The 25,408-nt window shown below is 38.9% G+C and overlaps 1 protein-coding gene across 1 annotated transcript in view; it reads left to right on the top strand.

Annotated features, from left to right (window-relative positions):
* The window catches only part of HIBADH (3-hydroxyisobutyrate dehydrogenase), a 163,615-nt gene that overhangs the window by 90,786 nt on the left and 47,421 nt on the right, over positions 1-25,408 (top strand). The window lies entirely within an intron of this gene.

The raw sequence follows: 25,408 nt of genomic DNA, 5'->3' as shown, positions 1-25,408 counted from the left end.
CCTCCCTCCCTCCCTTCCACAAATAGTGTATGTGTTCTATTTTTACCACATCCTTTCCAACATTTATCGTTTTCCTTTCTGTCATATTAGCCAGTTTGATATATGTGTTAACTTATTATTAATATTTTTAACTTTTACCTTCCATCTTAGAATCAATACTGTGTATTGGTTCCAAGGCAGAAGAGCAGTTAGGGCTAGGCAATGGAGGTTAAGTGACTTGCCCAGGTCACATAGCGAGGAATTGTTTGAGGTCGAATTTGAACTCAGAATCTCCCATATCTAGGCCTGACTCTCAAACTACTGAGCCATCTATCTGCCTCTGTCAACTCATTATTATTAATAGTAAGGGAATCTGTGATGGCAATTTAGGACCAGGTCATTGCCACCAGAAATTACAGATGGATTATCCTAAGAATCCCAGAACTATTGGTTAATGCAAACTATACAAGAAAACAGTGGAAACTGCAGGTTGCAAAATTTTTAGCATGAATTACCTCACAAGACATGATCTAGCAGTTAGAATTAGTTATCAGAAACTATCTTCATAAACCAATAGAGAGCAGATCCTCCTTCTACAGATGATCTCCAAATATCTTTGAGAATTCATCCAATAAACCTACTGAAAGCGAACCATTATCCCAGACAGAACTGTTGTCTTTTGTCCCTGAGACATAATTTTATTCCATAAGAATTTAAGAATGTTTTAGTAGGTATTGCCATAATTAATACTTATTATCTCCAAGATATATGGAACAAAACTTTCAAAATATATAGAAAGCAGAGAAAATCAAAATCATCTGGGAATATGATAAGATACACATCATCCCAATTATCAATATCCCAATACTTTTCTCAGTGCTTTTATTCCATTATAAACAGTGGTTATTTTATTCACCTGGACAATAGGCCATAGGTCACTAAATATGAAAGAATAATATGATGGCAGCTTGTCCCAGAGCCACTTTTTCTAATCTTTGTAATATAATGATGTTCTCCTAGCTAGTACTTTATTTAGAATTTTTGCATACATATTCATGAATGAAATTGGTTCCACTATCCTTTAGAAACAAATACTCCATAGATTCATTTCCTTCTCTTGGCAACAACTTCTACTGTTTTTAATAAACCTGTCATCTATTTTCTCAGCTTAAATTCTTCAAGGAGTAATAACTACTGGTCCCTTCTCTGTCACCATTTTGGGCCAACTCACCCAATGCTTTCTCCCTTAAGCCTCCCAGCTCCATGGATGCAGTTTGGAAGGCTTCTCTTAAACTTTCATCAAGAGGCTGCTCCTGACCATTGATCATAATGATGCTGCATTTCTCTAGGATCCCCTCAGGAGCTCCTTTCATCACTAAGAGGAAATGTTTGTCATCAGGGTCATCTGTCTCATGAATGGAAAGCTGGAATTTATTCAGGGAGTTAAAAGGGATTTCAGCCACTTTTCTGTTTCTTTTTCTTCTTTCTATCACATTTCCTATAATGATTTCTGAAAACTTTATGACAATTTCTGAGGCATCTCCCATCACAGTTTTCTTCATGACAGAGACATTTTCCTGTTCTGGCCTGAATTCAACTCAGTTGCACAGTGTTACAATCTTGAATAAGGAGGCCCAGATTGCAGAACTTTGATTAAAGTTCTGGGCTTTCTGATCTTTTCTTGTATCAGCTCAATAGATCTGGTTGTCAAACCACAGATGGGTCACAATCATTCTGTTTTGGGTTAAGGTCCCAGTCTTATCAGAGCAGATGATGAAGGTGGAGCCCAGAGTTTCCACTGCTTCCAGGTTCTTCACCAGACAGTTCTTCTTGGTCATCCGATTTGCTGTCAATGTTAGACTTATAGTGACAACAGCCACCAGGCCCTCTGGCACTTTGGCCAAAATGATGCCAATTAGGAAGATGACATCATCTAGGACCCAGTATTTCATGCATATGGCAATGATGAAGAACATGATACCAATAGGAAAAGCTATTCCTGCCACAATATGGACAAAATGCTCAATTTTGGTGGCAATTTGTGTCTTCTCATGCCCAACAGATGAAGCCAGTGAGGCAATTTTTCCAATGATGTACGATCACTTGTGTTGATAACCATGCCAGTTGCAGTTCCTTCCAGGCAAGTTGTAGAGTAAAAAGCCAATGTACTTTGTCTCCAAAGGATTCTTGTGGGTAAAATGACAAGAGAGTGAGACTGAGGCTCTAATTTCCCAGTAAGAGATGAATTATCTAACTTATATCCTTGGGAGTCTAGGATACTGATATCAGTAGGGATCTGGTCTCCACCTTTAATCTCTACAATATCTCCAACAGGCAGCTCTTCTGCAGGGATTGCCCTCTTTTCTCCATCCCTGATGACAAAAGCTTTCCTGGGAATCATTTTACTGATGCTACCAATGATGTTGGTGCTTTTTGCCTCTTAATAATAAGCAAACATCTCAGTGAGGATGACTACCATGACAAGCACAATACCTAAAAAGAGATTGTCCATGGAAGTTGACTTGTCCTTTGTAAATTCAATCACATAGGCAATGAAACACAGGATAGCTCCTGCCCACTAGAGGCTGGAGAATTCACCCACCATTTGTTTGAGGAATTTGATGGTTTCCGGAGTGTCTTTGAATGGAGTGAGGACACTGGGGCCATCCTGAGTCAAGACCTCTACAGCTTGTGTGCTGGTGAGACCTTGGATGATGTTTGTTTCATACTTTTCTTCTAATTTCTTAGTGCTGAGTTTGTGGTCATCCAGATCAAGGTCTTTTTTCAGTTCTTTCTAGTGCTCCTTCTTACTTCTTTTGGAGTCATCCTTCATCTTCACTATTATACTGGTATAATGTTTCCATATGTATTGTCTCAAAGACCTTTGTTTCATTAACCTTGAAAGAACAAAGTTCTGATTTTTCCTTGCCCATTGAGTGCAGATGGCATAGGGAGGGTCTGAGATGAGGCAGTGGGGTGCTGGACTGGGGAAGAAGTGGAAAATTCAAGGAACTGAGCTGTAAGTGAAATAACTCAGGAGTCCAGTTACAAAGTCATAGCAGCAAATCCAACATTAGCTGGGACTTCTTCCTCTGTTGACATCTTGATAGTTACTGCTGACTGCCCCAGAGCCACTTCTACCTGAGCTCTAACAAATATAAGATGAGAAAAGTGCAAATCATTGCACTACCTCAGGTACATTCAGCATTTGGGGTTGCAAAAAGCTTTTCCTCATGATCTGTGAAATAGTTCATGCAAGTATGATGACCAATTTCATAGAGGAAGAAATGTAAAGAAGGCTTTTTAATTTACTTATTATTTCACAAATAGCAAGGTCTGAATATCTGAGGGAGGGAGCTTTGGTATCCAGGTTCCTTGACTCTTAGGTACAACTCTATTTACTACAACATTATTTGCAAATGTTTTTGTAATGTTGATTGTCTGGCAGTTCACCTGTCATTCCTCACCCTCACTGTGTAACCAGCCCATCTTCTCTATCATGCAGTTCCTTGGTGACACACTTTACTTCTGTTCTTAATTGTCTTCACTGGTCATAGTTTCAGCCTGCTCACACCCACTGCATCTTTCTATGGCCTTTCATAGAATGCTTATTTTTAGTTTCCCCAAGGTAGTGGTGTTCCAGCAATACGGGTAAAATTCTGTATTGAAAAGATGAGCCTTTGCTATTATAGAAAGCTCAGGGTTAGTGAAGTGCTTTGCAATTTCCCTAAAACTATCCCACTTGCTTTCCCCCTTCATTTTAATTTTAGTCCCAGCTTGTTGTCCATCCTTATTGTCTATCCCAAGTGTATCCAGGCACGTAGGGCTGAACAGTCTTAATAGAATGTCCATTCTGATTCATGGGAAAATCTGGGCGATAGACAACATTTATTTGGCCTTCTTGTGTGGATGGATCAGATAGACTTCTTTGAGTTACAGATTTAATAAGTTGGCTCAGCAGAGGGCCTTGACATAGTATGATGTTAGCCACAGACAGGAATCCTTCTGTAAGCAGGATTCTGCATTGGATCTCCTCCATCACATTGGCAGATATTTGGTGAGCATACATTCTTTGTTTCATATCTCGATTGATGTTTATTAGAGGGTCATTTAGCAGGCTTTTTCAGTTGTTAAATCTTCCATAGAATCCCAAATGATCTTTATGTGGTGGATATAGGAGATGCTTAGTTGTGAAAGAGCTTGTAAAGCACCATTTTGTTCTATTCAACAAATACCTTTTCATAATCAACAGGAATTGAGCAAAATGGTAGCTTATATTCTCTTCTCTTTTAGTCAGATGTGACATGGCAAAGATATGCTCCATTGTTGAATGTAGCAACCATTTAACCCCTATTCACACTGTCAGTGAGAACTTCTGTATGTGCATTGGTGAGTCTCATAGAGATTTTACAGAGATGAGAGAGTAGGCATAGAGGTCACTGGTCTTTGATAGTTTTCTTTGTCATCTTATTTTTTTTATATCAGTTATGTCCAAGATTTTCCCCATGACAATTTGATATCTTTGTCTCCCCTACAAAATAGGCCCCTCAGGTCCTCACAATTATTTTACTTTCAGCACAAATTTTTGTTTGATCCAATTTGGCTGCTTTCCCCATCTTGGTTTCTTTTTTTTTTTGTCTTTTTAAGCACATTATCTCTGAGAGATAATTTTTTTATGATTATTTTTTCAAATATTTTACGTTTTTCTCTTGTTAGTAGTCTATATTTTCAACCTTGAGTGCCTATAGGATGACTTTGATTAGTTGGATATTTTGCCAAACTTTCTTTAGACTGGTGTTAGCCTCTGCTTCTTCTCTCTGCCTTACGAGATTATACTGTCATAATCATCTATCATTCTTCTTTATAAGATTTTAGAGACAAGTGTATATTCTAATCTGATGTTGCCTTTGGCAGCCATTTCTCTTGGTTTACTGAGGGAGACACATGTTTGCTGACTAAGGCTTACTGGAGTGAGGCTCAGGATCACTGGAAGAAATTCCAAATTGGAAATAGCCAAAATCATATTTGCATTTCTTTTGAATTTAGGATTTGGTTTGCAAGTGTTTATTTCAATGTCAGAAAAGTTTGTCTTATTATAAATATCATTAATACAAAAATTAAAAGTTAAAGAAACCCTACTACTTTAAGAATATAAATGGGTACTAGCCATTTTTAGATGCATTCTGCTGAGACACAGCGATTATTATCTGATTGTGCCTAACATTATTTGGCTTAATTGGGGCTTGATAGGACCAAAAAGAAGTAAACCTTTTGGTCATATCATTTTGACCTGGCTCTAAATCCATGAATTTATGATTCATGAAACATGGGGTAAAAAATGCTGTTCTAATTAGTGAAGAGCACATTTCTTATCCTTCTCTTCTCTGCCCCGTTTTTTTCCCTTCTTTATAAGCATACAGGAAGTGTGCTTCTGCATGTAGTTTGGGCAGAAAGGAACAGTGTCAGGGTTAGGGATGACCTCAACTCATTAAATAACTTAGTGGAAAAGCCAGAGAATTTTTAGAATTGGGGAATACCTGTGTTCTATTATCTAATACATCTGTGGCAGTTTCTTTATGAGTAGTGTGGTGGGATGAAGCAGGAGGGGTGCAAAGATAACTAAGATAAAATTTCTTCTCTAAAAGTGCATATAGTCCAGTAGGAAAAATGTCACATATATAATATAGAGTCCAATGTTAAATAAAGTACACAGTGTTATAAGAATTCAAATAAAGGGAAGGTCACTTATGTCTGGGATGATCTCAATATGCTACTTGAAGGAGCTAGCATTTAATCTGGGTCAGGAAAAGTAGAGAGGATTTCAGCTGTAGAAAATGCTGGACCAGGAAAGCTTTCATATACTTGTGAGCTGTTTTAGATGAGGCTGTGATAAATAGAGAAATTATATTTATTAAAAACAGGTATTAATTTTACAATAAGGCTCATCTTTTAATTCCTTTTAATTGCTACTTCCACTAGTATATTGAAAAGTAAATTCAATTAACAATATTCACTAAACACAAAAGTTCTCAGGAACTTATCCGTTGTACTAAGGAAGCTTATTATAGATGCAAAACCATGTACAGCTCTGGAATTCAGGAGTAAGTGTTGAGTCTCTCTTCAGTCAGTAGCTTGCAATGTGACTTTGGGCCAGCCCCTTACTCTGTGTGGCTTTGAGTGACATGGATATAGGAAGCAGAATAGAGGGCAGGAATGGGCCACAGCTGGATTCATGCCATGGATGCCAAGTCTCTGCTTGGTCCTGGTCTTGGGGCGTGACTGGGAAAGTCCCACTGCCTCACGGGCACCTCTCCGAAAGGTGGTGCTTGAGTTAGGAGGCCTGTCTGTATAGAATTTGGAGGGGCCAAAGCTGTTGGCAGAGACTTCATGCCCAGAGCCCTTGTCAGTGGGAGCTTAGCTTGGGAGGGCAGCTACTCAGGTGACTCTGAAAGTAGGGGAGGAGTGTGAGTGCAGAAACTTCTCGAGCCATTTATGGCCTTGTGTTTCTGACCATCCACATAGAATGCCCCGAGTGTTGTCAGTGACTTCCTGAGAAAGGTCCTTCCCAGGAGGGTTCTTTACCTGCTCTCATGCTGAAAAGGTGAGTGGTGAAGAAGATGGTGAGAGCACTTTACTTATTACCTCTATTGAGGCTTATAGCAATCCTGATGTTTTTTTTTTAAAACATTTATTAATATTCATTTTTAACATGTTTACATGCTTCATGCCCCTACTTTCCCCTTCACCCCCCGCTCTCCCCCCACCCATGGCCGACGCACATTTCCACTGGTTGTAACATGTGTCCTTGTTCAGGGCCTATTTCCAAATTGTTGTTAGTTGCATTGGGGTGGTCGTTTCAAGTCTACATCCCCAATCATGTCCGCCTCAACCCATGCGTTCAAGCAATTGTTTATCTTCTATGTTTCTTCTCCTGCAGTTCTTCCTCTGAATGTGGGTAGCGTTCTTTACCATAAATCCCTCAGAGAATCCTGATGTTTTTTAGACAAATATTCCCTCCCCCTCTACATACCAATGAAAAACAAATATGGCCTATCAGGAAGCCAAACCGTACAGAATCTCTCTATGTAAATCCCAGAATTTGCTTATAGGAGGTAGTGGAGGGCAGCAGGAAGCAGTCTTTTTTAGCAAGAAGAACTAAGGTGAATCTTTCCTTTTTAGTACCTTTGTGACTTTGGGCAAGTTCAGGTGGCCTCCTCTGTAGGGACAAAGGTGACTGAGACCACTTAGAGTTCTTCCAGCTCTATATCGCTGCCCTTGGACCTTTGTGCAACATGGATGAATTTGAACAGGAGAAGGGTGATGAGAGCAGCAAGCCTTCCCTCCAGTTCCCTCAATTTAGGGAATAATTGAAATAACTGTACTTTGCCTGTATGTAGAAAGTTGATTTTCAAATGTTTATCAGATCCACTGAAATGTAAGCTTCTTGTGGGCAAGAACTTCTGTTTTTGTATCCCCAAGGACAGGTGTATAATTGGGGCTTAATAAATGTGTGATGAGTTGTTGCATTGAGTCTTGTTGAGGTAGGTTCTACAGGCCTCAGTTTTACAGTAAGGAAACTGAGACTCAGTGGGGCAAATGACTTGACTATCATCACAGAGTATATGTCAAATGCAGGATTAGAACCCAGGACCCTCCTGACTCGAAGACTAGTGTGCTTTCATCTGTACTTTTCATCTTGCCCTTCCATCAGCTCAGTAAAGAACTGATCTTTGAAACTGTCATTTGATTCAGTAAGTTGGAAGAATGTCATACATCAGGTCAGACCAGCATTTTGTTGTGCTAGACAAAGCACACCCACAAGGATTTCTGATGCACTTTTCTTCTCTTCTCCTGCCCTATTAAATTCCCAGGAAGAAAAAAACAAGACACCAGCCTACCTGAATAAGCAGCACACAGACATCCTCCTCCTCTTTCTTCTCTTCCTTCACATAGAGATGATTGGCCTCTGGTTACAGTTTCAAGTTGGGAGAAAATACCTTAGAATCATTCAGGAGCAGGAGACTTACTATCATTGTCATTCTTTTGGTCTGTTCTAACAGTAAAAAAGAATGTGCCCATATGATATGAAACTTTCCCCATCCCACCTCCAACCTCCTCATTACACACACACACAGACACAGACATGTAGACACAACAAAACTATCTTTGTCCTTTTTGGGATTTTGAGAAGATATCATCTGCCATTGAGGAAAAACCCCTTTCCTCTTCTTCTTCTCATTGTCTTTTTCTCTTTCCTTCCTCTCTTTTTCTTTTTCTAGCTTTCCCTCTTGTTCTCAATATCACTTTTCTCTCTTTCTCTTTCTGTCCCTCTGTGTCTCTCTCTATTTCCTCCCCCCCCCCCCTTTCTCTTTCTCTCTCTCTTCCTCCCCTCTTTGTCTTTCACTCTATACATATGCTTAAATTAAATGAATGGAAAAATAGAATTCTCAGTGGAGGGCAGATAGGAAAAATAAAATCAATCTGGAGTTGATTCCTTTTCATTTTCTGCAATTCAAAATGATGCTAGGATTTTTAACCCCAGGATAGAAAAGGAGACCATGTTTTTATTTTTCCCAAAGAAAGCTAGTCTGTGAAAAAAAGGAAAGAAGCTATTTCAGAAGAAATGACTCTGAACCCAAAGAGATTTGAAATTGGTTAATGGATAAGAGACTTGGCCTGGTACTGCTGTGCTGAGTGAAGCCCCTTGGTGAGTGGCTGTTGGCTGGTCCTGCTTAGTCAGGGTGGGTGAAGGAAGAAACATATATGTTCTTGGACCATTATGAATAATTGCTCATGTGAAGCCTGGTTTATATACTGCCCTCTTGATCATTTCTGTGCCTGTCACAGCAAAGGAATCCTAAATGTGAAAATCAGATGGGAGAGCCTTAACGATTGATTTTTCTAGAACAATTGAGATTTTAAAAAATTTATTTCAGAAAGTATGTTTTAAAAAATAATGTAACACCAAGATTGGCATAGGTTAACATAAAAGTTTAAAATGTCAAAAGATAAAAAAATTTTAAATTACTTATGGCATTAATTTATATAGTAAAGATTTCTCTTTTGAAAAAATTAACATGTATACTAAAATTAGTTCTCTCACAGATATTGTTAGATAATTATTATTCAAAAATTATTTGCCATTTAAAAAGGTATATAGGGCATGATTAAAGTAGTGAGTTTAAAAAAGTGAGTAATGAAGCATAGATTAGTTTGTCTTGTATTTATTATTAAAATGCTTACTTTAAAGACCTGGTTGGTGAATTCATAATATTCTATCTGTTCTAGTCAAAGCTGAATTTTTTTGTGTCTGGGTTTTTGTAGCTCAAAAAATAGTAATTTTAACAAAGGACTTAGCTTTAATAAAAAAAATATTTATCCTGTTCTTAAGCAGATATCAGCTGTCTAATTTAGACCTTAATGAGCCCCTCTGAAACTTGCTTGTAAGATCTGTGCTTTTCCATGACCTCACATGAGTCTTACAACTGCTTTTCAGTGAGCTCTTCTGAAATGTACAGGCCTTTCAGGGTTTTTATCTTCTCAAAGCTATCATATTCTGAAAAATAGGGTCCATTTTATGTGAATCAGTTCTATTGGCATTGAAAGTCTTTCATCCTTGAGCTGTGTAGAGGATGGGGAGATGTAGACATTGGCATTTGCCCAGACCTGCCCGAATAATCCCTGCGTTTTTAGATACATGTGTATAAGTCAAGAAGTAGCAAGTTTAAGATGAATATTACTGGTTATTCTTTGTGGCTTTTATTATGAAGCCATTTGAGTATGTTTCAGGAACTATGAACATTTTAAAGAGAAATTTTTAATGATGCAGAGCATGTAAATAAAGCTTTCTGTTTGGGAGGAAAGTTAGTCTTGTTTGATTAGCATTGTATGTCATTTTGTGACTTTGCCCCTGGCCTGCTGGTTAACTCAGATTTTACCTAATTCTACCATTTTCTCTGAAAAGATTTCTTGGTTTTCCTTAGAGCTCTGCTTTACTATGTGTTTATATATTGAAGAACAATAGGTGTTAATAACTCTTCTCCTGGGAGGGGTAAGGGCCTTTTTTTTTGAGGTCAGCAGCATTTAGATTAATCAGGTTGACATTTCGTGCTGGTGGGTCATGAACTGTTGATAATAGCATTAAATGGTGATTCAGTTGCTGCAGAAGGTCCAACTCATTATCCAGTCACTATATTAAATCATCACTGAAAACAACTGGAATCTTAACAGCCATGTTCTCTCTACAGAAATGGGAAATGAAGGAGCTGTGTAGGTTTCTCTTTTTGTTTCTACCTTAGATTTATTGGAGGCTTAACTCTGTGATTCAGGGATGCTAGAGATGTGGCCCTTGCTCAGGGAACCAGCTTTGAATTCGGGGGAGGGAGAAGGAAAAATCTGTTTTCTATAAAAACTCAAATTCTTCTCTTGAAATTATCAGCCTTCTGTTTAAACTCTGATGAATAGACATTTTAACAACCAGTTTACCTGAAATGGAAGAAATGAAAGCAATGTACTTGTAATTTGGGTTTTAATTTTTTTCTTATGTTACTTTTACAGGGACATAGATGACTTTTAAAAGATAGATGAATTACTTTTAAGGCAACGATTGGCCATGGGAGGCCCTGGCCTGTACTCTGAATAGCAGTTTTATTCTCATGGTAGATGCTCTTGTATAGCTTTTCTGAAATAAAAATGTAATTAATGAGTTACATTTTTACTGTGGTCCATCAATTGACCTTTTACATACACTTCTGTAAATGTTAACTCTGATTTACTAGGATCTAAATATTTTAAAGCATGTTTTTAGTATACCCCATGTGTTAGTGATCAGTCAACACACATTACCAGAAATATAATCTTAAACCTAATGTTATTCTTTTTCTAACTGGACAGTACATATAATGCCAGTGTTTCCAACAACCAAAAAAATAAACTCTTGGCATAATGTACAGTAAATGTTATTGAATAAATTAATAATTTGTGGTTCCAAGCAGGTGAACATTTCTCAGCACTGTATTTGGTCCAGGCAATATATTTTGTGGGAAGAATAGAAAATTGAACTGAACAGGATAATATATTTGAAAAAAACATTCACTCTTCAAATTAATTGCTAGTTAGGTTAAAATAGTCCATCTGAGTTCTCTCTTTGAGAGAAACAATATGGCAATAGAAAGCCTTAGGCCACTAGAGGTCACTGTTGGGTAATCAGCTCCTAATGAACCAGAGCAGTCGGGAAGGGCCAATAAATTACACTGTGGATTTTTCTAATTATGAATTCCTATTTAATCATTCAATGCCAAGTTAACTGTGGCAGTGGCTCTGTGTATTTTGCATATACCGTTATGCTAATGCACTATTTTATTTCCCGAGATGCTGGTCCTCTATCATTAGAATAGTTCTTTGCCAAAGGCTTTGTTATCTAATCTTAATTACTGATTATGGGAAATAATTAACTTTGCTACCTCCCACCCCCTTTTAGTTCTTGGGCCAAAACAGCATTTAAAAAAAGGACTTTTTAAAAATAGTTCTTTAAAAGTTTCCCTCCTGTATGCCCAGGCTGATGACTAGTGGTGTTTATGTTCGCCGGTTTCTGACTTAACCTCTCCAAGATTTACATCTTCTCTTCCTTCTCATGGATCCCTTGTCCTGGGCCCCCACTTCCCTCGGGCCCCAGTTTGACAGTCACCTGTCTTCCCATTTCCAGGTATCCAAAGGCACTTCTTGGGTTTCCCAGACCAAAGACCATTGAGTAGAATGGGACTTTGATTCTGTGTGCTATGTAATCTCATTGTGGGCACCTTGAGCTGAGCCAGCCAGCCAGATGGGGCAGGCTACATGGGAGCTGCTGCTGCTGCTGCTGCTGTTGTTGCTAGCTGGCCCTGCTCTACCTAGCCAGCTTGCAGTTCATTCAGGAAAATGCAGGCCTCTTTACCCACCGTGTGGTAAGAACTGCATTCTCTTCATTAAATGCTAGAGTAGCTCCTCGAGGGTAAGATTGACTAGATTTGTGCACATGTATGTTCTCTCCGTGGAGGCAGATAATTGGAATCTATTTTTACTCTAAAAGCGGGGATAAGCACATTACATGAAGCTGGAATGTAGGGACCCACAGCCATTATCTTCTCTAATTTGGCCTGTTTCCCATTAAAGCACAGCCTTGTTCAGGGTATTCCTTTGCTAAATGACCTTTATTAATTCCCCATTGCCTTAGGCTGGCATTCAAGGCCTTCTCCAACCTGTCCCCCACCTTCCATTTTCTCTCATTACTTCTCCACATTCTAGCCAGACTACTTCTAGTCCTCAAGTACATTCTGTGCTTTCCTGTTTCCATGGTTTTTTTTTGTGTGTATATGGATCTTGTCCCTCAAAAGAACTGCCCTTTTCCATCTATGCATGTCTAAATTGTAGTTGATCTTCAAGTCTTAGCTCTAATACCATATCTTCCTGAAACCTCCTCTAATCTCCCCTGGTTACTAGGCAGAAATACTCCCTATGAACCTCTAAAGTTCTTTTCCACACCCTTTCTCTTAGCACTCCACTTTCCCTTGGTGTTCTGTAGTTTGGAGGGTGTATTTCTTAACTCCCCTAATAGGTTCTGTGGTCCTCGAAGGCAGAAAAGTCATCTTATTCATCTCTGAATGTCTTGCATGACCAACACTATGGAACAATAAGGTGTTCCAGAGATTAGGATCTCAGAAACATACCTAAGGAGTGAACAAGCCAGAAACTGTTGAACTTGGTCTTTTGGCCAGAATGAGGCAATTACCCAATTCTCTTCATTCATCTCTACTTTCAAAAGAGGCTAATTTTTACTCTTTTTACCCTGGGTAATGTAGAAGAACTTTTATAAATCCAAGGACTATAAGGTATTAAGATTAAATGTTGGCCATGGTTGACATCCCTGTTGTGGAGATCTTCTAAGTTTTGGAAGGGGAGGGAGGGAATAAGTATTTATAGAGTAATGCCAGGCACTGTACTAAACTAGAACTTTTTACAATTCTTTTCTCTTCTGATCCTCACAGAAACCCTGGGAGGTAGGAGCTATTATTATTGCCATTTTACAGATGTAGGAAACTAAGGCAAACAAAGGTTGAGTGGTTTGTGCAGGACCACATAGCTAGTTATTAATTGAGGCTGGATTTGAACTATTTCTATGCTGATGACTCTCACATCTACCTATCCTGCCTTGACCTTTCTGTTGATATCTGGTCTTGCATTTTGAAAGAAGAGACTGAGAAGCCGTTCTGGGCAAAGATCTGACTTACTGTGAGCAAGGTAACCTAACAAGCCAGAGGTCTACAGAAACTTGGTATGGTCTGAGATCCAGAGTTGCTAAATACACACTCTCTTACAGTTTCATTTTGTTCTTAACAGCAAATCCCCAACTCCTGTTTCTGGGAAATCCCCAACTCCCCTGCAAGGGCTAGCTGCCCCCTTGCATGAATCAGTTTGATATAAAGTCTAGTATAATGTCTAATCTCACTTTTATGATTAATGTAGTGACATGCTGAAAACTATTATTCAGGTATTTACCTGGGACTACATTCTCCATTCTCTCTCTTTTTAATAGTTCTAAATACTTTTTTTATATTATCATTTCAGCACTTGCCCCCTAGCAGGAGGTGTGAACTTTTCTTTTTTTTATTCTTGCCTCAAATACACCTTAAAACACAGCATTTTTAAAAGAAGATTTTATTTTCCCAATTACATGTAATAACAATTTCCCACATAATTTTTTGAAGTTATAAGATCCAAATTGTTTCCCTCCAGAGATGGCAAGCAATTTGATCTGGGTTATATGTATATTATTATCATGCAGAACATACTTCCATATTGTTCATTGTTGTAAGAGAATGCTCATATAAATCCCCCAAATAAAAATAAATAAACTAGGGTGAATTATTGTATGCTTTGATCTGCATTCTGACTCCAATAATTCTTTCTCTGGAGCGGTATAGCATTCTTTGTTGTTAAGTTGGGACTACTTTCTTAATCTTGTTCCATACACAGGCTTTTTGTCTGGGACTATAGTCTTACTACAAATCACACAGTTACATGTTATAACTCTGATAATCTAAGCACACTTCAAGCATTGATTAAAGCATTGATTATTGATTTTTCACATTACATTCTCTGTCTGCCTCTAAAACATCTTCAACTGGATGTCCAGTAGACTTCTTAAACTCAATATATCCAGAACAAAAAATCATTTTCTTCCCCTCCAAGTTCTCTTCCTTCCTCACCCCTCCCTTCCCTGTTACAGTGGAAGGCAAGGCCCTCAGACTCAAAACCTAGGAGTCATCCAGGATTTCTCACTGCCACTCACTCCCTACATCCAATCTGTTTCCAAAGCCTGTTGATTCTACCTTTATGACATCTTTTGAATGTGCCCCCTTCTCTCCTCTCTTGCTGTCCCAACCCTGGTGTAGGCTCTCATCACTTAACACCTACACAGTTTCAATAGCCTTCTTGTGGGACTCATTAGCTGCTTCCGGTCCCTTCCCATTCCAGTCTGTTCTCCATTCAGCCATCAAAGCAATTTTCCTAAAACATCAGTCCAACCACCTCAGACACTGTCCCCCCACTCTAACCCCTACACCCACAGGACCCTCAGTAGATCTAGTGGCTCCTTATCACCTACAACTACAAAATCCCTTGCTTTGGCATTCAAAGCCCTTCTCAACCTCTCCTACATGAACTCTTCCATCCAGTGATCATGGCCTCTGGGCTGATCCATGAACAAAACTTCTTTGTCTTGGCTCCAGGCATTCTCTCTGACTGTCCTGGTTGCCTGGAAGACCCTCCCTTCTTGTTTCTCCCTACTGGCTTCTCTGGCTCATTTTAAGTCTTATCTAATACCTACCTAATTCCTATGAGAAGCCTTTCTATTTTTGTGTTTTCTTTCTCTCAATCACTTCCTATTTAAATTGTATATAGCTTGCTTGTGTATATTTACTTGCTGTTGTCTCTCCTGTTAGATTTTTTTGGACATACTATATGTGTTAATAGTATATATGAACTCCCAACTCCTTCCCATTGCCATTTGCAGATGTCACCAGGTTGTGAAGGATAGCTAACATGTTGAATGGCAGAATTAATATTAAAAAAGATAGAGGCTGCTTAAAACATTAATCCAAGTCTAACAAGATGAAATTTAATAGGGAAAAATATAAATTGCCCTTGGGGGAAAAATTCAACTTCACAAGTATAAAATGGGAGAGTATGGCTAGACAGTTTGTCTCAGAAAAAAAATGGTACTTTTAATGGACTCTGAGTTCAAAATGAGTTAGAAATGTGATTTGGCAGCTAAGACAGCTGATGTAGTCTTGGGGGAAAAATAATTAATTTTTAAACCTTTATTTTCTGTATTAGACTTGATACTAAATATTGGTTCTAAGGCAGAAGTGCAGTAAGGGTTAGGCAATTGGAGTTAAGTGACTTGTCCAGGCTCACACAGCTAGGAACTGTTTGAGGCCACATTTGAATTCAGGACCTTCTGCCTCCAGACCTGGTTCTCAATCCTCTGAGCAACCTAGCTGCCCCTAATGCAATCTTAAACAGTATTAACAGAAGCATGTTAGTTAGGAACCTAGGACTAGCAATGATGCTTCTCTCTGCTCTGCTCAGATCAGAGCTCATCTGAGATATTGAGTCCAGATCTGGGTACCACCATTTAGGAACCAAATCTTGATAAGCTAGGACTCATTGGTTAGAAGAGGGGTAGTCAGACCTGGATGGGCTTGAAGTTCAGGCCATATGATAATCAGTACTGTTTAGCTGGAGAAGAGTCATGGAGGGGCATGATAGTTTTTGAAGGCCTGTCATGTGTCAGAGGGAGTAGACTTATCTTTGGTCTCAGAGGGCAGAACCAGGAAGAATGGGAGCGAAAGTATGAAAAGGGGAGATAGAAGGAAAACTTCCTAACAGTTGCAGTTCTCCAGAAGTAGAATGGGCTGCCTTTACTGGAGTCTTTAAGAAATACTGCATGGATAATTGGATGTTATAAAGGGGACGCTGGATGAGGTTTAGTTTGGACTATACCACTTCCAACTCTGAGATCTGGCAAAGGATCAGTGTATTCAAGATTTAAATGCCTGGTATGCGTGTAAACAGACTTTCTCTGTTTTTGTGATCTGAGATGACCTGCTCTTGTTCTTTTCAGGATGCTATGAATGTAAATCCAAGAAATTAGAGTTTTTCAAGTCTAGGAGTATGATGGGAGCATTTTAGTCCTATTTAGATTTTTATTATTTTATTTTATTTTTTAAAAACCCTTACCTTCCGTCTTGGAGTCAATACTGTGTATTGGCTCCAAGGCAGAAGAGTGGTAAGGGTAGGCAATGGGGGTCAAGTGACTTGCCCAGGGTCACCCAGCTGGGAAGTGTCTGAGGCCAGATTTGAACCCAGGACCTTCTGTCTCTAGGCCTGGCTCTCAATCCACTGAGCGAGCTACCCAGCTGCCCACCCCCCCCCCCATTTAGATTTTTAAAGTCATTGAGGAGAATGTTCTCAGTTATAAGAACAGTAGTATAAGAACAGTGTGATCAGGATGTGTGATATCTATGGAGAAAAAAAATAGAGGCCAGTGTGGAAGCCACCCAGTGTCATTAACACTGCCTGTTTTTCCCATGTTTTGTTTTGTTTTGTTTTGTTTTGTTTTACTTTCATGGCAGGTATTCAGAGACTTGATTGACTGCTTTATCTGGTTGGATGAAGTCTCTGAATTTCACTTATATAAGTAGGTCTCATAAAAATGAAATTTTGTTGTAAATTTTTAGTGCACTACAGGTGTTAATGGTAAAGAGGAAAACTTGTTCTGTTATCATGGAAGAGATCTTAAAGGAATGGATTCCTGATAAATGCAAAAAGAATTCTTGACCCATCTTTGATGTTTAGGAACTTTTAATTTTCTTTGTTGTCCTACTTGAGCTTATAAAATAAACACCAAATGCAGATTCCTGTTTGGACCATTACTGAAATCCTGACCCTAAAGAAAAGTGACTCAATAATGAATTTGGCTTCTGAACTTCTTTTTGGCTCTACAGCACTACATATAGTAGATTTAGAAGAAATATTAGAGTACCCCCCACCTCTTTTACAGATGAGAAAACTGAGGCCCATTAAAAGTGGGAGTCCTCTCCCAGGCCCACCCAAGGAGCAAGTGAGTGGTAGAGTTTGTTCTTGGTTTCTCTTTCCACTCAGCTCTAGTTACTTGGAAGTCATGTTTTCTTTGCTGTGACTTGATGAGAATTGGTGAAAATTCTGAGCCACAATGAATTTGGAGAACCATTACTCTCTTTATTTCCTCACCTACTTAGAAATACTGGTCAGGAACAAGAAAACAAGAACAGGCTGAAATAAGTGTTGGTTGGTGAGTATGTAGGCAAATACTGACTTTGGTGAACTCATAGTTTTTCATACAAAGATTTTTAATTCATTAATCCTTAAATACTTGGATATTTCCATGAATCTCTAATCTCCTTGGTGTACGGCTTCTCTCTATGATGCAGGTCACAGGAACGGTGCTAAGAATAACACAATCTTCAGTCTACAAATGTTAACTTAGCTGATAGCTCTCTAAGTATGTAAATAGTCAGCACACAGGAACTCAAGTAGACTAAGTAGGTAGGCCTTAACTGTCTACCTCCACTAGCCTTCTTAACTGAAAGCTACCAGGTATTGAGATGGCAGGCTTGTATGTTAATAATTAGAATCTGAAAAAAGAAAATCATGCAGCTTACACATATACACACCTACACCCTGATACCTCTTCCCATGTATCCTGGTGTTTATGATTTCCCTGATATGGTAGAAATGATTAACAGCAATTTGTGGCTCCCTGTTTTCTATCTTCTTCATGGTAGAATTCTAAGAAAAATCATAATATCATTCTTCATAATACCATTTATAGCAGTAGATCATGAATGTTGCAGTCTTTATAGCTTAGCCCTCTGTTAGTTAACAGTTCAGGTCCTCATCACCTCTTTTCTGGGCCCTTATAATAACTATCTAACTATTTCTCATTATCCTCCCAGTCTCTTCCCTCTTTGATCTAGGGCTTCATCCATTTATTCATTCATTCATTTATTTATTTCATCACATTCCATCATTTATTTATTTATTTATTTGCCACTGCAAAAAAATTCTAATAGAATCTCTGAACTGAGAGAAACCTCACAGGTCATCTAGTCCAACCTCTACTGGAGAGAATTCAGTCCGAGTAGGGATCTCCTATCTGTGTGCCCTTAACCCCTTCTCTAGCATTCTTCCCAGATCTCCAATTCAGTCTCAGATACAAGACTTCTAATGATAGAAAATTAGTTACCTCGTGAGATAGCCCATTCTACCTTAAGAGAGATTTAATATTCACCCCTTGGGTACCCATGGCTCTTTCTGAGGCCCAGTGAAATAAATGTAATCCCTTAGAACATAAAGACAGCTATTAGGTACCTTTGGTCACCTTTTCTTCAAATTAAATATATTCAATTCCTTCAACCAGTCTTTTTATGGCATGATCTCTCTTCCCTCATTCTGGACGTGTTCCCTGTCTTGACCCTCTCCACCATGGGTTACCTGCTGCATAATTGTTATTCTCCCTCCCCTGTCCCTCCTCTTCCTCCCCTGAAAAATTGGTGTCTGCTCCTCTGAGAAGTGAGCTTTCACCCCTCCCTTGCCAGAAGTAAGCCTCTGCTTTACTGTGAACAGCTCCATACCATCCTGCTAGGAGTATTTTGTTATTCCTTACTCTCCCTTTCCAATTGTCCTTAATGTGGTGTCTTCTCCCATCAGAATGGAAGCTCCTCAAGGACAGGGACTGTCTTGCTTGCATTTGTATTCCTGGTGCTTGACACAGGGAACACAATAAACACTTATTAAATGTTTTATCTGTCTATACTCCTTCCTGAAATGCCATTATCTTTTTTTTTTTTTTAATATGTTAGCCAAGACTGAACACCAGAGTAATGCTAGAGACTTTATTCAGTGCTTTTTTAGAATCTGGGTAACTATATTTAGGGTATTTCTTTGTTTTGTCAGTCCACTATGAGAATGTGTAAAAAAAAATCTTTGATTTTTGTTATCATAGGGAATTCCCTTCCCTGCACAAATTGTAGCTGTCTTTGATCTAGTCCATAAGACTGAGGAAGTTCCCTGACACACAAAGAAGAGGTTAAATGACTTGTCCAGGATTTTATAGCTGGTAAATGTAGAATTTGAATCCAGATCTTTTCTTACTTCAAGCCCAGTAATATGCCAGGTTACTGCTACAACCAGTCTAATAACCCTGTTGAAGAAAGAAATAAGCTTAGCCTAGAATGTCCTGTTCTTGACGAAGCCATGTTGACTTTTGGTGATCAGTGTTCCTTGATGATTTTTATTAGCTATCTCTTTAGTAGTAAAGTTTGGAATTGTGCCATGAATAGAAGTTGAGCTCACTGGCCTGTACTCTGAAACCCCTGTTTTCTTTTCTTTTTTGAAAATCAGAACATTTGACTCTCTCCAGTTCTCTAGGACTACTACTTGAACTTTCAAAAGTTACTGATAGTAGTTTGACAGTCACATGTTCCTATCCTTGAAATATCTGAGGGTGTAATTTAGCTGAGTTTGGTGACATCACATCCTCAGGGGTTGCTACTTGTCTCATACTATTGAGCTTATTTGGGGTATCAGCTCACTCTTGGCCATTTTTGTTTGGTCCTTTTTGGCCTGAAGATCCATTCTCTTTGACAATCAAGTCAGTGAGCATTTATGAAGTAGAGGTACTGTGCTCTGCTCTGAAAATACAAATACAAAAGTAAGATTTCTTGCCCTTAGGGAGGCCAAGAGATAGAAAAGGTAAATGATTTGCCCAGGTTACACAGTTAGAAAGTGCCTGAGATGGGATTTGAACTAGGGTATTCCTAATGCTAACTTGGCTCTATATATCCTTTATGGGGAGCAACAAGAAGGCCAGTTTAGCTAAGAGTGTAGATATGAGGAAGAAATACTAGAATGTGCCTTCAAACCTGAAAAACAGAAGCAAATGAAAGTTATTATTGTCCTATCTATCCAGAACAAAAATATAGACAGGAGGAAAGGGGGCTCATCAATGTCAAAATCTGTACTACAGGGAGCTTAAGAAGGAGGAGGGAAGAGAAAAGGTCATCAGATTGGACAGTGAAGAGATCTTTATTAACTTTAGAGAGGTTGCTTTTGGTTGAGTGATAAGGTTGGTTGCCAGACTGCAAAAGGTTCAGAAATAAGGTATTCTAATGCAAACTTTTTGAATCACAAAGTAGTTGTCTTTCCCTTCTACAAATCCATGATCAAACAACTATCAAGCTGATGTTCTTAAAGCTCTGGTCTAACTGTGCCACACCACTGGCTCCATCTTGCCTCTACGATCAGATACAGACTTTTCTGTTTGGCATTTAAAGCACTTTACAACCTGGCTGCACTCTACATTTCCAGTCTTACTGCACATACGCACGCGCGTGCGCGCAAATCCCCTCCTCCCCCCCCCCCCCCATATTTAGCCAAAGCCCATAATACCATATATTTCATAGCTCTATGTTTTGGCACTGCCTGTCCCCCTTCCTTGGATTGTGCAAGTCTATTCATTGCCCCATGATTGATCTTCAGAGACTTGAAGATAACTTTTATGCTTCCCTAACTCTTCCATTCTCCATGCTAACCATGCCCATTTCTTCCATCTGATCCTCTCCTGATGTGAACTCTAGACCCTTCTCTATCTTGACTGCCATCACTTTCCAGCTGGTCACCCTCCAGCTTATCAGTGCCGTTCTTAAACTATGGTCTCGTGTTATCTTATATACTAGACTGGTTGCTCCTTGAGGGCAGAGCCTCTTTTTTTTTTTTTTTTTTTTTTTTTTTTTTTTTTTTTTTTTTTTTTGGTTTTCTTTGGATCTGTGCTTAACATAGAACCTGACAGTGTCATACTGACATGAAATCATTAACAGTTACTCCAAATTTGGCCATAAATCCATCTTATTCTTTCATCCTCTAATCAGATTTCCCTTGGCTTTTCCCAGTGTATGAGGCATTTTATCAGAAGCTCAGCTGATACCTACGGAAACTGGAAAACATTTTCCTTCTTTGCTAGTTTCTAGTTTCCTAGTAATCCTATTAGAAAATGAAATTAGTTTGGTTTGACATGACTTATCCTTGATGAAGACTGGCTGACTCTGGTCATCTCCACTTCCCTTTCTAGGTGTTTGCCAATCATCTATCTCTGTACTGATCCATTCTAAAGTATTCCCAGGAATGGAAGCCACACTTGCTGACCCACCATTGGCAGACTCTTCTTTGCCCTTGAGCCATTCTCTATGATCTCTCCAATCCCTCCCAGCTGCTAGCTCCCCTAGCTCTGCTTTGCTCTTTATCTGGAGCAGGAGAGTGAACTTCATAGAGAGCAGCTAGGGGTGTTCTGCTGTTTCCATATTGGGGGCCAACTCCCCCATGAGTCATTCTTGTTTGTGGTTTTCAACGTGAAGGTTGTCATTGGCAGAGAAAATGGAGCTAAAGAAGAAGTTGTCAGTTATGGTCATCCCATTCACCCCAAGCAACAGTTGAAGCCTTTCTTCCAATTTCTTTTTTCTCTTAGTAGAGCTAGAAAACGAGACTGAATAAAGCAAACTCATTAAAAAACAACCCCTTTCTGTTTGCTCCACTCATTCTGAGCTTTAGCATTCCCGACACTTTTTTTTTTTTAATAAATGCCACATTCTTCTATGTATCCCCAGTTCCCTGGCCTGGCTTCCTGGGAGTTCCCTATGCATCCATTCCATTTTCTTCTTCTCAGAATTATTTCCGTTGCATTTTCAGAATTTCATTATCGACCATCTCCCAGCTCTCCTAGGCCGACCTCCCCTGAAGCATTTTACTCTAGGGGCTCTTGCCTGTCTTTCATCTGAACCCTTTGAAACCTGCTTTTCCCAAATTCAGGATGCACAGAACATGAGCTCTGATTTACTGTCCTTCTTTATCACATGTGCTAAGAGGCAGTGGTCACTGCCTCCAGACTCCCATCATTTCCATCCCAGGAGCCACTTCCTTCCTGTAGGTGAGAATCAGACCCAGTATGGGAATTCCCCTCTCTTATGGAGAATAAAGTGATCACTAAGGCAAATCAGGATACTATTAGCGCCTTTGCTTATGGTAGAAAGAGAGAACTTTAGGCAGTGGCTAGATAATTAATGTCTCCCCTCAGACCTTTGATTGCTGTGTGTCAGACACATTAGCTATTTCCCAAGCCCAACTATTTCCTCTTTCTTGCTAGGTGGTCTGTGGTGTACCCCTATAACAAAACCACTTTTGTTTCTCATTCATCATTGATCTTCACCCAAATACTCTGCATGATGTTTTCCCCCTCAGGTTACTGGATTTCCTCAGAAGAGTATACTTTGTTAATAGAGTGCTATCCTAACCCCTTTTCTTTAGCCTCTTTCTTTGGAGCAAGATATTTCCAACCAGATCTATAGTCAGGTTGTGGGGTTTATTCGTCCATGCCTCAGTGATACACGAGTTCATATTTGCCTTCTTATATTACAACCTTTACTTCTTTTTGTTTGTTATTTAAACTTTGGTCATTTATGTAGAGTTGACATTTAGAGCCATTACATTTTCCTCATAAACTAATGCACTTTCTACCGGTTCTAGTTTACAAGATTATTTTCCCAAATGAATCTGAATCTACTATTAGAATGTCCATTCCCCACTGTAAGGATAGTGGGCAGGGAAATTCAGTTTTTACCCAGTAAATCATCTTAATTTATGGAAGTGCAAAGGCGTTCCAACCATTGTAAGGGTTCAGTTATATTTTAATTTGATAAATATTGTCATAGTCTTAACTCCAAATTTTGACTTAATAGGAAACATGGAATTTAGAGGTCATGGTATGTAAATTTGCCCCATTTTTGTTCTGTTTCTCAACTGTTATTTAATTGATTTTAAAACAATGACACATTTTAAAAAGATTGATAGGAAGTCATCCATAATCAGTTCATTATTTTTTTAAAATTTGGGTCTTAGTATGATTTTTATTTAATACAATAATATATTTCTGGTCTTTTTTTTAAATCAGCAATACTGGTGTTGCTGCTTATTTCATTATTATTTATGTGGACTACCCAGCATATTTTTTTAATGTTGAGGGTCAAAAGGTTTTTTGTTCCCTACTTGTCATCAGGATTTATTTTCTTTAATCCTAGGATTAGCCTTTGGCCCTCTTTGGTATCTTTTCAAGTGCTATCATGGCTCTCTGTCTGATGTTACAGTGACCAGAATGCAATAGTATTTTATACGTTGTCTCAAGCACCTATAAAAGGACATCTTTCTGCTTCTGTCTTCATGAACAAACTAGTTATAAGCTTTTCTGTAGAGCCTTGTTGCCTATTACTTCACTCTTTCTGGAGTGTAATTTAGCACTTCCAAAGACTTTGCTTTTCTTTTTCTCACAGTTTATTTACTTTTTTTTAAAAAAAGACAGTATTTTATTCCCAGGTTTTAGTGCTGACATGTGCTACATACAAATTACTTTGAGATTTGATTGTTTTTGTATTTTTAGGACAATTTTAACTTTGAAACACTGTGGAATCTATGCCCTGCGTCTTCAGAGAGGAAATTCTCTCATTAACATTCTACTTTTAGCTTAGCTGGCTTTTATACTTGTCCCTGAACTGCAGTGATTCCCTGGTGTTTTCAGTTTAACTTGTTAGGCACCCTGGCATCAGATGATATTACCAGGACTATGTGTGGTGTAGGATTAGTTGTTATATGTTCTGCGTCATTACTTGACCTAGTATATATAGTGGACTTATTGTACAAAGCATGGAAGTAGGAATTGTGTATTCTTCCATTTGGCTTTGTGCAATTCACTACTATCTCTGTTTTTTCCTACAAAAAATGAAAATCATAAGACTAATCACCTTTCATGGTAAGTTGCCTCTTTAAAACCAAATTGATGACAATAAATATGTTCTGGCGCATTCTTGGTAGTTACTTTTATATCCCATTGAGGTATCCATGTGTGGTGTTCAGAATTCCACTCATGAAAAGCATGTACCTTGTCTTAGTAACCTTGAAAGCCAATATTTACAAAGTTAGGACCCAGATTTAAAACCAACAGATTGGTCATTCCTTGTTCTGTGTTAGCACTCAAGATAATACTGGGCATATTGTATCCATGTCTACTATGTGCATGAGTTTGGAGATGAATTCAGTACGGGAAGAGGGGAAGACGGAGAAATCTGCCTTGCCAAGTTTCAAGGATGCCCAAATATAGGATGTGTTTTATTTTATTTATATATTTATTTATTTTAAAATAACCCTTACCTTCTGCATTAGAATCAATACTGTGCATTGGTTCCAAGGTAGAAGAGTGGTAAGGGCCAGGAATTAAGTGACTTGCCCAGGATCACACAGCTAGGAAGTATCTGAGGTTAGATTTGAACCTAGGACCTCCTGTCTTTAGGCTTGGCTCTCAATCCACTGAGCTACCCAGTCTTGTGAACCCAGATAGAGAATTCTTCTGACCTTGACTTCTGGCTGCACTGGTTTGTGAGAGATGTTTTGTCTTCCCATATTTTCTAATATTCCCATATCACATGGACATGCCTTGTCTCCCCAATAAAACGGGAATTGGTTCTGGTGGTTTGTATGTTGGGAGGCAAATCCTATGGGCACAGAAATCTGTTTTGGGTTTCTACTGGGCATGTCTTCCCCTTAGATGTCAATGTCTGCATCTTCTTTCACTACAGGCTGTACCTGGCAATTGTCACCCTGACAGTTGAAGTGGGTGCTGAGAGCTTTTCTCTCCTGGCCTATATCTCACTGCCTCCTAGATCTCTCTCCTGCAGTATTCTCTTGGCACTGTCTGTAAATTCAGCCTGCCTTGAGATAAATTCATCATTTCTCCTCTGTGCCTACTTCTCCTAACTTCTTGCCTAAGAATTTTTGTAATAGCACCATGATACTTTCATGCTGCCCAGGCTCACCTTTGACTCTTCCTTCTTCTCATGTTTCCCATCCACTTAGCTGCCAAAGCTGCACATTTGTCTCTACAGTTCTCTTGAATCAGTTCCTTTCCTACCACTCACATTCCCAACCATTGTAGTTCAGGTCCTCCTATGCCCCTGATTAGACTCCTGGACCAGCCTCTAACTGAGCCCCTGCCTTCACTCTCTTCCCCTCTAATGCAGTGTTCATATAACTGTTGGATTAATCTTCTTAGGGGACAGGTTTGCTGGGGTCAATCCTCAATTTTTCTTTTTGAAAATGCTCAAATATTTTCAGTGGTTGCCTATTATGTATTGGATAAACAATAGGCTTTTTATCCTGAAAAGGTTCCTTACAATAGGATTCCAACCTACTCTTCTAGCCCTAGTTCATATCACTTATTTTTCACACTTGGTGTTCCAACCAGACAAGTACT

Source organism: Gracilinanus agilis, chromosome 5 (assembly GCF_016433145.1).
Source record: "Gracilinanus agilis isolate LMUSP501 chromosome 5, AgileGrace, whole genome shotgun sequence".
Taxonomy (NCBI): Eukaryota; Metazoa; Chordata; class Mammalia; order Didelphimorphia; family Didelphidae; genus Gracilinanus; species Gracilinanus agilis.
This window is presented reverse-complemented; position numbering and strand designations above follow the sequence as displayed.